Here is a 15,906-nt window from a genome sequence, read left to right on the forward strand (position 1 = left end):
ATATAAAACAATAGTGTAACTATTAGGAAATTATTAAAATAAGATTTTAAGAGAATATTAATAAAAGCCAAATTTTGAAAGTATGTGTATATATATCTAGTATATGTTTATATGGGTACATATATGTATATTACAGAAGGAAATATACAAAAGTATGAACAGCTGTTACATTTAGCAGTATGATTCTTATATCTCTAATTTTCTTTTATTCTTTCTTTCTTTCTTTTTTTCTTTTTTTAAAGAGTCTTGCTCTGTCACCCAGGCTGGAGTGCAGTCACGCCATCTCAGCTCACTGCAACCTTTGCCTCTCATGTTCAAGCAATTCTTGTGCCTCAGCCTCCCAAGTAACTGGGACTACAGGCATGCACCACCACGCCTGGCTAATTTTGTATTTTTTTGTACAGATGGGATTTCACCATGTTGGCCAGGATGGTCTCGATCTCCTGACCTCCAGTGATCCACCCACCCTGGCCTCCCAAAGTGCTGGAATTACAGGTATGAGCCACCACATCTGGACTCATTTCCTTTTTTTTACAGAAATATATACCCTTTTTCTTAATTTTCTGTAATAACCATATATTACTTCTAAAGTAGAAAATTAAATATATGTTAATGGAAGAGGGTTATTAGCTTAAACATGTTTGAAAATTATAGAGAATAAAGGTTTTTTTGTTTGTTTGTTTGTTTTTTTTTTGAGACGGAGTCTCACTCTGTCGCCCAGGCTGGAGTGCAGTGGCCGGATCTCAGCTCTCTGCAAGCTCTGCCTCCCGGGTTCACGCCAGAGAATAAATGTTTTAAAAACATTCCAGGCTGGGCATGGTGGCTCACGCCTGTAATCCCAGCACTTTGGGAGGCCGAGGCAGGTGGATCACAAGGTCAAGAGATCGACACCATCCTGGCCAACATGATGAAACCCTGCCTCTACTAAAAGTACAAAAATTAGCTGGGTGTGGTGGCACACGCCTGTAGTCCCAGCTACTTGGGAGGCTGAGGCAGGAGAATTGCTTGAACCTGGGAGGTGGAGGTTGCAGTGAGCAGAGATCATGCCATAGCACTCCAGCCTGGCAACAGAGCAAGACTCTGTCTCAAAAGAAAAAACAACAACAACAACAACAACAACAACAAAAAAACCCCACTCCAGATATTTGATAAAGCCACAATGTCTCTACCTAATAAAATTCATTTTTCAAGAATTACTAAACTGGCCAGGTCAGCGGCTCACACCTGTAATCCCAATGCTTTGGGAGGCCAAGGCAGGAGGATTATTTGAGGCCAAGCGTTCTAACCAGCGTGGGTAATGCAGTGAGACTCTGTTTCTATGAACATTTTTTTTTTTTTAATCAGCCAGGCATGTTGACGTGTGCCTATAGTCCTAGTTACTCAAGAGGCTGAGGCAGGAGGATCACTTGAGCCTAGGAGTTTGTGAGGCTACTGTGTAGCCCGGGCAACAGGGTAAGACCCTGTCTCAAAAAAACAAACAAAAACAAACAAACAAAAAAACAAGACAATAAAAAACAAACAATCCGATAATGGGCAAAAGATGTGAATACCCACTTCACTAAAGAAGATATATGAATTGCAAATAAGCACATAAAAAGATGCTCGGTCAGGCGCAGTGGCTCACGTCTGTAATCCCAGCACTTTGGGAGGCCAAGGCGGGCAAATCACGAGCTCAGGAGTTCGAGACCAGCCTGGCCAACATGGTGAAACCCCATCTCTACTAAAAATACAAAAAAGTACCTGGGCGTAGTGGCGGACACCTGTAATCTCAGCTACTGGGGAGGCTGAGGCAGGAGAATTGCTGGAACCCTGGAGGTGGAGATTGCACTGAGCCAAGATCGTGCCACTGTACTCCAGCCTAGGCAACACAGTGAGATCCATCTCAAAAACAAAACAAAACAAAAAGATGCTCAACAGTATTAATAATTCATGAAAAGCAAATTAAAACCACAATAAGATGTCACTACATATCACCAGAATGTCTAAAATCAAAAGAGTGACTAGCATTAGGTGTTGGCGAGGACACTGAGTGACTGAAACTATCAAGCATTGTTGGTGAGGATGGAAAATGATATTGGCACTTTGGAAAAGAGTTTGGAATTTCTTATAATGGTAAACATACTCTTGGCTGATAACTCAGCATTCCCACCCTTAGGCATTTCCTCAAATAAAACAACATATATATTTACCCAAAGACCTGTATACAAATGTTTAGTTTTTAAAATTTGTATTTATGAGCCCCAAACTGGAAACAACTCCAATGTCCTTTAACTGGTAAATGGGTTGTGGCAGTTCATACAATGGAATTCTACCTCATAATAAAAAGGAGGGCATTCCTGGAAAAAAGGATGCCTGGCACAAAGGCTCAAGACAAGAAATAGCTTGGTGTATTGATGTAACTACTAGGATTTCAGGATTGCTGGAAGGTTGTGTAAGGGGGTAAGCCATAGTTAAAACAGACTACATACATTGTAGAGTATGCTAAGACATAGGGCTTGTATTCTTGGTGAAGGGCATAACTTCTACAATGGGATTTGGGCAGAATAAGATAAACAGGCAGACACCGAGATGAACAGAAAAGAAAATATTTGTTCAACGAGCATGAGTTAGCATATTATCAAGGAATCCTAACCTGCACAGGTAGGCTAGGAAGTCAAAGACAGGGAAGGGAACAGTGGCATCCTTCCTAATTTTCCAGAGAGTGTAATTTACATATATACGACAGATAAGCTCTACACGTGTTTCTATGTAATTTCTGCATGTTTGCATTAGATTTACAGTTTCTCTTTCAATGTTCAAGTTAACACATTATTAAAATCAGAGTAGTGACTGTATGGACACTATCAGAAATTCAATACTTTCCAAGTAATCAAAAGACTATTGAGGGAAAAAGAACATAATATTTTCTTCTGTCGATAGAGTTAACAGGGCAAGTGCAGTGGCTCACGCCTGTAATCCCAGCACTTTGGGAAGCCAAGGTGGGCAGATCACTTGAGGTCAGGAGTTCGAGACCAGCCTGGCCAACATGGTGAAACCCCATCTCCACTAAAAGTACAAAAATTAGCTGGGCATGATGGCATGCACCTGTAATCCCAGTTATTTGGGAGGCTGAGGCAAGAGAATTGCTTGATCCCCAAGAGGCAGAGGTTGCAGTGAGCTGAGATTGCACCACTGCATTCCAGCCTGGGTGACACAGCGAGACTCTGTCTCAAGATAAAAATAAAAAATAGTTAATAAAGTTGTAATGCTATTTTAATCCAGGTTTTGGCAATAAAATATGTCTTCATAAGATGAAGCTAAGAAGCATAACGCATTTCTATGTAAATGAATTACACAGAGTTTATAGGCCACCATTCAATTTAAGAAATTTGTTGAACAAATAAAGCCCATTAGGATGGGTTGGCCATAGCTATAGGAGTATCCCAGATAGAAATCTAAAATAGGAAGAAGCTGGATCATGGTCATCAGGGAAAAGCTGGAACTAAAGAAGCAGAGGAGCTAGGGGAAGCAGCCATCAGAGCTGTTCCCAGAAAGACAAGTTATAGTAATGGAGACTTCTTGCTACATGTTGCCTTTACACCAAGTTTCCCTGGCAGTCCTGCGTGCTCTGCATCATGTGAACGGAGTAAACCAGAGGGCCATGCTGGAAGGAAAGAATGCATATCTCAAGGAATGAATAAGTAGGGGACTGAAGAGAGAGTGTAAGACAATGGATCAGTTCCAATGGGCTATACCACTTCTCTAAGAATATTTAACTAATTGGACTCATGTAACTTGTGGCTGTGACATGTATGTCTAAACTTAGCTCAAGCATGGCTTTGTCCACCTTGTGTCCCAATTCTGGTAACTCGGTTTCTATTGCAAGCCAAAACTCTTGTGTCCACTTTTACTTAATTCAGATTTAAAAATAGGTCTGCTTTGTTCCATGTGTCAGTGTCAAATGTATTGGTTTTCCTAACAGTTCAGTCTATTTAGTACTTTCTTGGCTTTTGCTAGTCCTACTCTCATGGAATGGAATTCTGACTCTGAGTAATGAATAATTAAATGTAAATGATTCTGCTAAAGTGGTTTCACTGGCTGTAACTAGATGCCAAATAATAATAAAGGTATTAAGTATTATGCATACCAGTAGTGATTTCAAGTTCAAAGTTCTGGCTTGATCCTTTTGGAAAAAAAATAATTTTACTGTGCCCGAGGAATGATGGTCATTTAGAAACCACATAATATTAGACTAAACTGAGCCAACTATTTCAAGGGGGGGGAAACAAAAAATTCTTTACTTATCACCTTTGTATCCATGATACAAGTAAATGTTATTATAATTAATAGGAAATGATTAATAAATCCAATCAGAACTCCTAAGAAACAATAATATAATGAAAGATTAGAAAGACTTGCAAATATTTAATAAATAAGTGAATTGTAGGTTAACATATCAACACAAGCTGATATTAGAAAGACCTCTTCCTCTCATTACAAAAACATGGATCAAATATAATAATGGAAGATTTGGTTGTAATGTCAAGCTTGAAATTGACAGGAAAATCTCCAAACTAAATTCCCTGCATACAACCAGGAGTAGTAAGGGGCTGACCATCCCATGAAATGGAAGAAGTTCAGCCACTGACCCTGCCTAGAAAACTGCAAGTAAGCTTTGCCCCCTGTCTAAAATATTGGGTGGAAAAGAAGTCACCCACTGGAAGCCAGCACCTCTGCCTGCGGGTAACTGTGGAATGATCCTAAACTGAGATGTTTGCATTGTAACGGGTCCACGTATGGCGAAATCCATCAGCCTAGGCAGGGGCAAATGTAAAACTACCCTATGGTTCAGATTCCACATCCTGAGTACATAACAAGAACGCCCAAATCAAACCCCTGCTGGAGAAGAATTTACAGTTGGAGATTATAATCTGCTTCAGGAAATGAATGAATCACTGTAAGACAGTATTAGCCAGACACAACAAATAGGAAAATCCGTAAGCCAAGGAAGAGAAAGAAGGATATAGTTTAGTTGTAAAGATACTTTGACATAAATATTTGTAAGGAAGGAAAGAATACAATGACAATGAAAGAACAAGGCTGTATGGTAAGAGTAGGCAGATTTGTACAGGAGCCAAATAGAATCCTCCTGCAAATAAAATATATACTCATGAGAAAAAAAAATACTTAAATGGATAGAGTTCAAATCTCTTTTCTTTCATTAGTTTATCTACAGCTCTGGTGGTCTTTTGTTACTTAACTCTGGAGATTAACTCTTACATACATGTTTTTTTAAACAGGAAAGACTAATTTCCCCTGCCACCCTGGAATTGCACATAGAAGACTAGATACGCTTTACACCCTTTTTTGGAAATTGATTGCTAACTCTAGTTTTGAGCGCTGGATGCCACACTAAATTTCCAGCATACTTAGCAAGAGTTTTCATTGAATTCTATTAAATTAACATAAAAATACACACAAGCACATTTCTTAGCAGTCTCCCAAAAAGACACACTTTTCAAACATTCTAGTTATAGTAACAGGTAATTAGTTAATCAAATCATTATTTTAACTGTGTTATGACTGGTACATATTCTAAAACAAAATTTTAAAAATAATTTACATTTATAATTAAAGCTATGATTTCTGGTACTTATAAAATCTGTTTTTAGTCTCAGAACAAGGAAAAATATGGATATTCTAGTAATACTATGTAATTGATAATATCACTGTTACATAAATGAAAATTATCTTATTTTTAAAAGAGTTTCACAATTTAAATACCTTAAAATGCCAAGTTAATAATTACTCTCCTACCATAGAAACATATCAAGAATATAATGGTGGAAATTCATGTTTTCTTTGCAAATAACCTTGTATTTGGTATATTTGGCATTACAGTTCCTTCAATTCTATAGAGAATAAATGCAAAATTGTAGTGGATGTTCAACAGGAATGAGAGTCTTCCAATAAGTCACTGTTACTTGTTAAATACCTCTTGTGACTAATATTCAAATCAAGAAGCCATGTAACAATGAATATACATACTATACATATGCAAGAACTGCTAGGTCATACAAACTTTGATTGACTGGGGAGACTAGTCTTTTAAAATTAAAAGAGAATAAAGGGCAAAATAGCAAAAATATACTTAAATGGAAAAAAATAATATCGGTGTCTTTATAAAAAGCATCCTATTCAGTGGCATAAATTTAAATTCTGAAGACTCTGGGGTGAAATGTGGAAAATGGGTCCCTTTCCAAATATAAGTTTGCATCTTAAAATTTTCCCTGATTTAAAGGACAAATTAGCACTGAAGAAGATGATTAGGTAAAAAGAACATCAAAAATACAAAGAACAGTTTTATTCTTTTTTTTTTTTTTTTTTTTGAGACGGAGTCTCGCTCTGTCTCCCAGGCTGGAGTGCAGTGGCGCAATCTCAGCTCACTGCAACCTCCACTTCCCAGGTTTAAGTGATTCTCCTGCTTCAGCTTCCTGAGTAGCTGGGATTATAGGCATGTGCCAACATGCCCAGCTAATTTTTGTATTTTTAGTAGAGACGGAGTTTCACCATGTTGGCCAGTCTAGTCTCAAACTCCTGGCCTCAAGTCATCCACCCAACTTGGCCTCCCAAAGTGCTCAAAGTGCTGAGATTACAGGCGTGAGCCACCGTGCCCAGCCAAGTTGTATTTATTCTAACTTTTTTTTTAAAAAGATAAAACAGATTAAGGGAAGGTAATGTACTTTGCAAAATACTGATTAGATAGGTTTATACAGCACCAACCATACAGCAATATTTAAATCAAACTCTGATTAAAATAAAATGAAAATAATCAATTTTCCAATGGTGAATATTCTTAATAACTTTGCTAATAAAGGCTGAGAGACTGAATATGCAAATGGACAATGGCCAGAACATACATAAAAATCAAACTTTGACCAACAACCTTTAAAAAACCTGTCCAGGGAAGCAAGCCCCTTATCTACAATAAACAGTCCAGAAAGTCAGTCTGATACAAGTCAGAATTGCAGGAAGCCAGGTTGCTCTCTCTAGTGAAAAACCAGGAAGCTAAACAAAACCATCAGTCCCAAATCGTTAGGACTTGATTAATAACTGACAGCTTCCCTAATTGTTGTCCACACTTCCAACGTAGAATCAACTAGAGAAAGCCGAATATGCACCCTAATCAATCACATAGATGCTTTGCTTCTGGTGTTTGCCTGTATCCAGCACCCCCATGCCAACAGTCTCTGATCAGGGCATCCCAGAAGCTTGTTCGCTCTTTTGCCTGCTTCTGAGTGTCTGCCAAAATGCCAGTGAAAATGGCTGACTCCCTTGCTATAGCAAGCTCAGAATAGCCTTTACTTTTCTCATTTAATTGGTCATCATTTATTTCCACAAATGCATGTAAACAGAAGGTATTACTAAAGTTAGTATTTCATAAAAAGTTAACAATCATTTAGCCATATCATGAATCACGCAATGTATTAAATGTTTTTGTACGAGTTATCTAATTTAATTTCATAATAAATATAAAAATTGTTACTGAAATTGATATATTACTATATTCATTTTACAGATGAGGGTATTGAGGCAGAGAATTGAATAACTTGTTTAATACTGAGATAAGGGTCAGCGCAGTGGCTCACATCTGTTGTAATCCCAGGCCTTTGGGAGGCTGAGGCAGGAGGACTGCTTGAGTCTAGGAATTTGAGACCAGCCTGGGCAACACAGCAAGACCCTGTCGCTATAGAAAAATGAATCAAATAAATAAATAAAATTATAGAAAAAATACTGAGGTTATAAGTAGTAAATCAAGGGTTAAAATCAAGACAATTTGATTCCAAAGGGGATAGCTCTTAACTACTGTAGCAAATTGTACTTGAAATATGGAGATAGGTGCATGTTTTAATTGCTTTCAGAAGAAAATAAAAGCCACAAAATTAACATTTTATTGCATTTCAAGCTCATATGTGGTCACAAAGTACTATATAATAGTAGAGGAAAAAAAATTGGAATTCATTTATATCAACCTCTTTCTTTTATAAATAACCTAAGTGACACTGAGAGGAGTGAAGTACTTTGATCAGTATTATATACCTATTTAAACAGACAACATGAGATTAAAGCCCAGATCTTCTGACAGCCCAGATATCCAGCAGGCTTCACAGGGGTACAGAACATTTGCCTGGTGAGATATATAATTCTTCAAAAAACTTTATGGAAGTGTGTAATGCTAGCACATTCCAAACATATTACATAACATGGGTAAACACTTATCTTTCATGGAAATAATGAATTAATGTTATTTGAGAGGTCACTGAAATTCAGCAAGTATTTATTGAGTGCCCAATCATGTTCGGTATTGTTCTAGATACTTAAAGTTTCATCAGTGAACGAAATGAAAAATACCCGATCATATTTGTTTACATTCTAGTGGGTGGAAACAAACATTACACAATAGGTACAAGAAGTGGGCAAATTCTATGTTAGACACTGATAAGTGCTATGATAAAAAGAAAGTAGAGCAGAGTGAGCTTGGGAGTACCATTTTGGGGCCTGGAGGGCAGGTCAGTCTCACTGAGAAGGTGAGGTAGTTAGCTATGCATATAGGAAGGGAAAGTGTCTCAGGCAGAAGGAACAGCCAATGCAAAATTCTAAGGAGCAAGTTCTCTTCCTTAGAATATCACGTTGAAAATCGTTGACAAAGTGGTTCAATGCTCTAATTGGTTTTGCCCAATTCAACCAATTGTGCAGAAACTGCAGGTGACTTTTTTATTAATGATTTGAATCATGGCACTGAGGTCCCTTCACTAGATTTTCAATTTATTTGGTAGTGGTGGGAGTTGGAAGAAGAGCGTCAAAAGGGGAAGAGGTGGTGCCTGGGCACTGATGTTTTTAAAAGCTCCTTGGGTGATTCTAATATGCAGTCATGGTTGAGAACCACTATTCTGGTATAGGTGAGAAAGACAAGGGTGTTGTTTTTGTTTGTTTGTTTGTTTTTCATTCCTGTTCTTAGTAGTCTGCTCAATATGCTCATCAGGCTTGCTGCTCCAGTTGTCACCGTCTGGAACTTCAAAACCACAAATTCCCTTCACAGAAATCCTGGGACCTCCCGTCAACCCCACTGGAGGTGAAACATAGGAGAGGTCATATTTCTCCTTTATGGCTCCACTTGTGAGTTCCCCATAACACCAACAAACAAGACTGTGTATGGGTGTGAGACGACTGAAAAAGTTGTTAGAGAATGAGAATATAAGAGTAACAGAGAGAAGACGGTAGCAACATGGTTGGCATAAAGTGCCTAGCAAAAAGTTTTAAGAACAAGTCTCTCTAATATTCAATTTTAAATCTGGCACTGTGGTGACAGAAAACATCTCATCTCCCCAAATCTTCAGTAGAGTCATTTCATTTACATGTGTTTGGCACATTTTTGGCATACAGTAAGTGTCTGTTAGATGAAAGAACAAATGAACTCAAGGGGGCTGAATGCAAAAAGCAACAGGCCCCCAAGCCATCCCTTTCCATTCCCTCCAAGGTTGTTTCCGAGAGGCAACCACACTAATCTCATTGTTTTTAGTTACCCTATCTGTAAACAATCTGCTCATGCTGTGAATTTTTGATGTCTCAATCTTAGATGTTGCATACTCACTTCCTGCCAAGAGAGATAAAGATTTAACTACATTAAGCCACCACAAATTTTCCCTACTCATAACAGCTAATAAATTATACCACTAGTTAGCATTCCACTTATTACATTTGCAATTTTAAATAATATAACTAAACTCACAGTTCTTGCTTCAACATAAACAATATCTCTTCACTTTCCCAGATAAGAATTTTGTATCCCTTACCCTTGTCTTCATCTTTGGTTCCTTTATCACACTATCATGCTTCACATTTACAACCTGTTGTGTAACTATAGTTAAACAATTCTTGCTTTGCCTATAGGTGGACGGTATTTTTGAAAATCAGTAAAGGATATTTATGCCACATCTGTGAAAACAGTATTCACTGTCCGGGAAAGTTACCTTCTATGTCTCTACTTGTTTTTTTGGTATAGCTTCTTGTCATATACCCCACTCAACTAAATTATAAATTGCCTTTTTACTTTGTCTTGAATTGTCTTCCTTTATGGCATTAGACTAGGTTCTTCTAACATTTCCAGAATACTAGCAAATCCAGGAATTCCTTTTTTTTCTACAGGCAGTTTTTACAGTGCTGAAGTCTTTCAATCTGTATAGGCAGGCTTCCTGTTGCTAACTATCCTGGAAGTTGCATTCATTGCATTTCTGAATTTGTTCCACTGTTTCACAGACCCAATCCACTCCATTTCCTTCAACAAGTCCCTTGTTTGCTTGGCCTGTATTCTCAAGAAGCATCCTAAAAAAGAATATTAGTGAGGCAAAGCTTTCTCAAAAGTTTGTGTTTCATTTTCTTTTTCATTCTGTCCACATATTTTATCAATAGTTTGGCATGGTATAGAATTCCAAGTTCAGGAGGCGTGGTGGCTCACACCTGTAATCTCAATATTTTGGGAGGCCAAGGAGGGAGGATGGCTTGAACCCAGGAGCTCATGACCAGCCTGTGCAACACAGTGAGACCCTGTCTCTAATTTTTTTTTTTAAGGTGGAGTTGTGCTCGTGTCTCCCAGGCTGGAATGTAATGGTGTGATCTTGGCTCACTGCAACCTCCGTGTCCTGGGTTCAAGTGATTCTCCTGCCTCAGCCTCCCAAGCAGCTGGGATTACAGGTGCCCGCCACCATGCTTGGCTAATTTTTGTATTTTTAATAGAGACGGGGTTTCACCACGTCCACCAGGCTGGTCTCGAACTCCTGACCTCAGATAATCCACCCGCCTCGGCCTCCCAAAGTGCTGGGATTACAGGTGTGAGCCACCATGCCTGGCCCTGTCCCTACAAAAAATAAAAAAATTAGCTGGCATGGTGGCTCACACCTATAGTCCCAGCTACTCAGAAGGCAGAGAGAGAGGGAGGATCACTTAAACCCAGGAGGTCAAGGCTTTAGTGAGCCATGACTGGGCTGTTGTACACCAGCCTGGGCAACAGAGTGAGACCCAGTGTGGACAAAACAAAACAAAACCAAAAAAACAAAACAAAACAAAAAAATGGAATTCTAAGTTTAAAGTCATCTCTCCTAGGAACTTTTAGGGTTTCTTGTATCTTAATACTCACTCAAAAGTTTGTTGCCAGCCTGATTCTCATTCCTTTACGGAGTACTTGAACTTTCTCCCTGGAAGCTTTTAGAATCCTCTCTTCATCCTTGCTATCCTTAAATTTCATGATATATCTATGTATATACATATTTTTCTTTTTTCTGTTCAGTACTCAGTAGGTCTTCTACATTTGCAGAATCATGTCTCCCTTTAGTTCTGAAACTTTTTTCTTATTGAGCAAGTTTCATCCAACCACTTTCTCTTTTCTAACTTTCCGAACTTCTACTTTTCTGATGTTGAAAATGTACATTCTTAGGATTTATCTTTTCTTTCTCTGTTGTTCTCTACTTTTCCTCTTTTCTTTAATCTTGTAGTAATGCAAATTGAGCCTACCAACTGACCTTACAGACTATGAAACAGAGAAATAAATCTCTCATGACTTATGTTTATTCCCTCCATTTAGTTAAAAGGTTTATCCAACATCAGCCCTGCTGGGTTTAGTGGGTGAGTGCTACCTATGATTGTGAGTATTCACTCCTACTACAAGTCAAGATTCATTCTCAGTGCTGTGTATACAGCAGTGAACAAAGAAAAAAATTCCTGACTTCTTGAACTGACTTTGTAGTAGAGGGACACAGACAATAAAAAAATTAAAACGTTGCATGTCCAGTATAATTCTGGAGTCAGCAGCTGTAGCTGCAGCTTTCTGATTTTGTAGGCAGCTTTTTGTTCAGAGACAGGCAGCAGCTTCTTTGGTGGCTTGCTCTTATAGTATGACTCTAGGAATTTTTCTCAGAGTTCTACGTTTCTTCAGCCCTCCTATGATTCAGTAGAATATGTAATACTTGTTGAGAAATTCTTTTTATCCTTAAATTATAGAGCACATAGAGTGATTTCTATGAATTCTATTCTCTGTAACTGAACCTGAACCTGAATGCTACAGTAGTCACAAAAATAAATTGTACTTTTCAGCAAGAAGCCTCCTTGGTATTTTTCTGTCTGTCCTCTGAGACCAAACTGTAGGGGCAAAGCTCATTTAAGTTCCCAGCACAGGCCCTGACCTCAATTTTGTATGGACTCAGGGAAGCTTTCCTACTATTTGCCATCTAGACAGATAATTTAGCTGATGAGAATTCCAAGCTGACAGCTAAATGGAATACTGTACCAAAAAGTATCAATGAGCAATCTGGGAGGCTGGGGCAGGCGGATCACAAGTTCAGGAGATCGAGACCATCTTGGCTAACACGGAGAAACCTCGTCTCTACTAAAACTACAAAAAATTAGCTGGGCGTGGTGGCACACGCCTGTAGTCCCAGCTACTTAGAAGGCTGAGGCAGGAGAATGGTGTGAACCCGGGAGATGGAGCTTGCAATGAGCCTAGATCGCGCCACTGCATTCCAGTCTGGGCGACAGAGCCAGACTCCCTCTCAAAAAAAAAAAAAAAAAAAAAAAAAAAAAGTATCAATGGGCTTGAGGATTATAAATCTGAAAGGCATATGAGCTTCCCAGAGCTTCAGGTTAATAAAGGAGAAATATACAAATGTAACCAGGTTAAGCCTAAAATTTGATACACCCACTTTACCATTTGATCTGAAAATACTGCAAGAACACTCAAAATGAAAATGAAGACATCAAGCAAAAATTTATATATGCTACTTATAAACATTCTGAAAGTGTCAGATATTACGTTTACTAGAACCCGCTGAGTTTTACACTGTCAAATTACGGCCTTTTATGACATGGCCCGTTGACAGATTTGCCTAGAATTTATGAAATACAACAGTTTATCCTGAATAGTTTACATTAGATTTGCTTTTGAAAAATGCATAAACATACCATCTTAGTCACCTCAGGCTGCCATAACAAAATACCCTAGACTGTGAAGCTTAAACAACAGGAATTTATTTACTCACGGTTCTGGAAGCTGGGAAATCCAAGATCAAGGATTGGTTGATTGCCAGCCAATTTGGTTCCTGGTGCGTGCTCTGTTCCAAGAAATGGTCAGTTTGTCCATTTCTTGGAGAGCCAGAGAGAGTGAGCGCTGGTGTTTCTTCATCTTCCTATATGGCACCAACCCTATCAGATTAGGACCCCACCCTTATAGCCTCGTTTAACCTAATTATCACCTTATAGTCCCCATCTGCAACACAGTCGACACTGGGGACTAGGGCATCAACATAAGAATTTTGAAGTAGACACAGTTTAGTGCTCAGCACATACTTTCCAGAATTTTGCTTTTAGAAAATGTACAAACATTTTATAATATTGATAATCGTAAAAATTAACCTTTATTTAGTGATTAACATGAGCCAGGTACTATGATGTCTTATAAATGTTTTCTTATTTAATCTTTACAACCAATGAGATAAATTCTATTATCCTCATTTTACAGATGACGAACTGATGCGCAGAGGTGCTAAGTAACTTAACCAAGATCACATGGCTAGTACAGTAAAGATTCCAACACAGAGGATCCTCTTAGCTACTATGCTATAATTTAACGTATAAAATGCTCTTACATCATATATCAGTAAGAAGAGTTGTTCAGTAAGGATTTTACAACAGGTGACACTGGAGACTGAGAAGGTACCATGAACTGCCTCAGTTGAGTGTGTGAGATAAGCCCTACTGTAAATATACTACTGTGGGCACTGAAAGGAGGACTCAGTTCCTATCATGTAGGTATTGGGAGTTTTAGCTTATATACCAATTTGCACTCTCATCAACAGGATCTGAGTTGTTTCTCTACAATCTCACCAACTCTGGGTTTTATATTTAAATAAGACCTTACCTACAACTTCAAAATAAAAATATGAAAATACCGATATAACCCATCTGCTGTAAGAATAATCCTCTATGTAGTCATTGTGGCCTGTTTTAATCATGTCATTATGAAGTGCAAACCACGACAACAAATTCACAAGGTGAAATGCAAAGCTAAGATTAAGGCTAAAATTTGATATACTCGCTTTATTATTTAACCTGAAAATACTGCAAGAACACTCAAAACGAAAACAAAGACATAATGGAACAATTTATACAAAGGTCTTATAAACACTCTGTAAGTGTCAGATATTATTTAAATTATCTGGATTGGGGAGAAGGTAAAGCAAGATGGCCAGATAGAAGCCTCCACCAATCTTCCTTCCTGCAGGAACACCAAATTGAACTACTACCCCTACAAAAAAGTACTGTCATGAGAAACAAAAATCATGTGAGCGATCACAGTATATGTTTTGAACTTCGTATCACTGAAAGAGGCCGTGAAGAGGGTAGGAAAAACAGTCTTCCATTGCCAACACAACACCTTCCTCATTCCCTAGCAGTGGCCCTATGGTGCCAAGAGAGAACCCATGCACTTGGAGCAGGAAGAGTGCAGTAATTGTGGAAACTGGCATGGGAACACAGTGCTCCCCTGTAACAATGGAAAACACCACCAGGCAGAACTCAGGCAGAACCCATGAAAGGGTCATCTGGACCTGCCCTAGCCAGAGGGCTCAGCCCACCCCAGTGCTCAGAATGCATTCTGGCAGACCTCATACCACAGGCTAAAGTGCTCTGGGGTCCTAAATAAAGTTGAAAGGTGGTCTAGGACATAAGGACTGCCATTCCTGGGCAAGTCCTGGTGCTGTGCTGGGTTTGCAGTCAGTGGACATGGGGGGCACGTGACCTAGTGAGACACCAGCCAGGGCAGCCAATTAGAGTGCCTGCACCACCCCTCCTCATAACCCCAGGCAGCAGAACTCCAAAGAGACACCTTCCTTCTGCCTGAGGAAAGGAGAGGGAAAAATAAATTTAGAGGACATTGTCTTGCATCTTGGACACAAGCTCAGCCACAATAGGACAGGCATCACGCAGAGTCCTGAGGCCCCCATTCCAAGCTCTAGCTCCAGGATGACATTTCTAGATATACCGTGGGCCAGAAGGGAATCTGCTGCCTTGAGGGGAAACACCCAGTCTTGGCAAGATTCATCACCTGCTGACTAAAGAACCCTTGGGCCCTGAAAAACCTGCAGTGGTAACCAGGTAGTACTTGCTGTAGGCCTTGGGTGAGACCCAGTACTATACTAGCTTCAAGTGTGACCAAGCATATTCCCAGGTGTGGTGGCTACAAGGACAGACTATTGCTTGAGAAAAGCAGAAGGAAGAATAAAGGGGTCTCTGTCTTGCAGCTTAGGTACCAGCTCAGCCACAGTGGGGTAGAGCATCATGTGGGCTCTTGGGGGTCTCAGATTCCAGGTCTTGTCTCTTAGATGGCATTTCTGGACCTGCCTTGGGCCAGAGAAAAGTCCAGTGCCCTGATGAAAGAGTCCCAGACCTGGCAGCATTTACCAGATTGACTGAAGAGCCCTTGGGCCTTGAATGAACAACAGCAGGTAGCCAGACAGTACTTGCTGCATGCCTGGGGTGGTGGTGGCCATGGGAGAGACTCCTATGCTTGTGGAAAGGGAAGGGGAGAATGGGAAGAACTTCGTCTTGTGGCTTGGGTGCTAGTTCAGCCACAGTAGAATAGAATACCAGGTAGATTCCTATGGGTTCCAACTCCAGGCTCGGGCTCCTACATGGCATCTCTGAATGCCCTCAGGACCAGGGGGATCTTACTACCCTGAAGGGAAGGATATAGCCTAGCTGGTTTTGCCACCTGTTTATTGTAGAGGCCTACGACCTTGAATGAACCCAAGTGGTAGCCAGGCAGTGATTATTGTGGGCCATGGATGAGACCCAGTGCTGTGCTGGATTTAGGTCTCACCC

This window comes from Theropithecus gelada, chromosome 8 (assembly GCF_003255815.1).
Source record: "Theropithecus gelada isolate Dixy chromosome 8, Tgel_1.0, whole genome shotgun sequence".
In the NCBI taxonomy this organism is placed as follows: domain Eukaryota; kingdom Metazoa; phylum Chordata; class Mammalia; order Primates; family Cercopithecidae; genus Theropithecus; species Theropithecus gelada.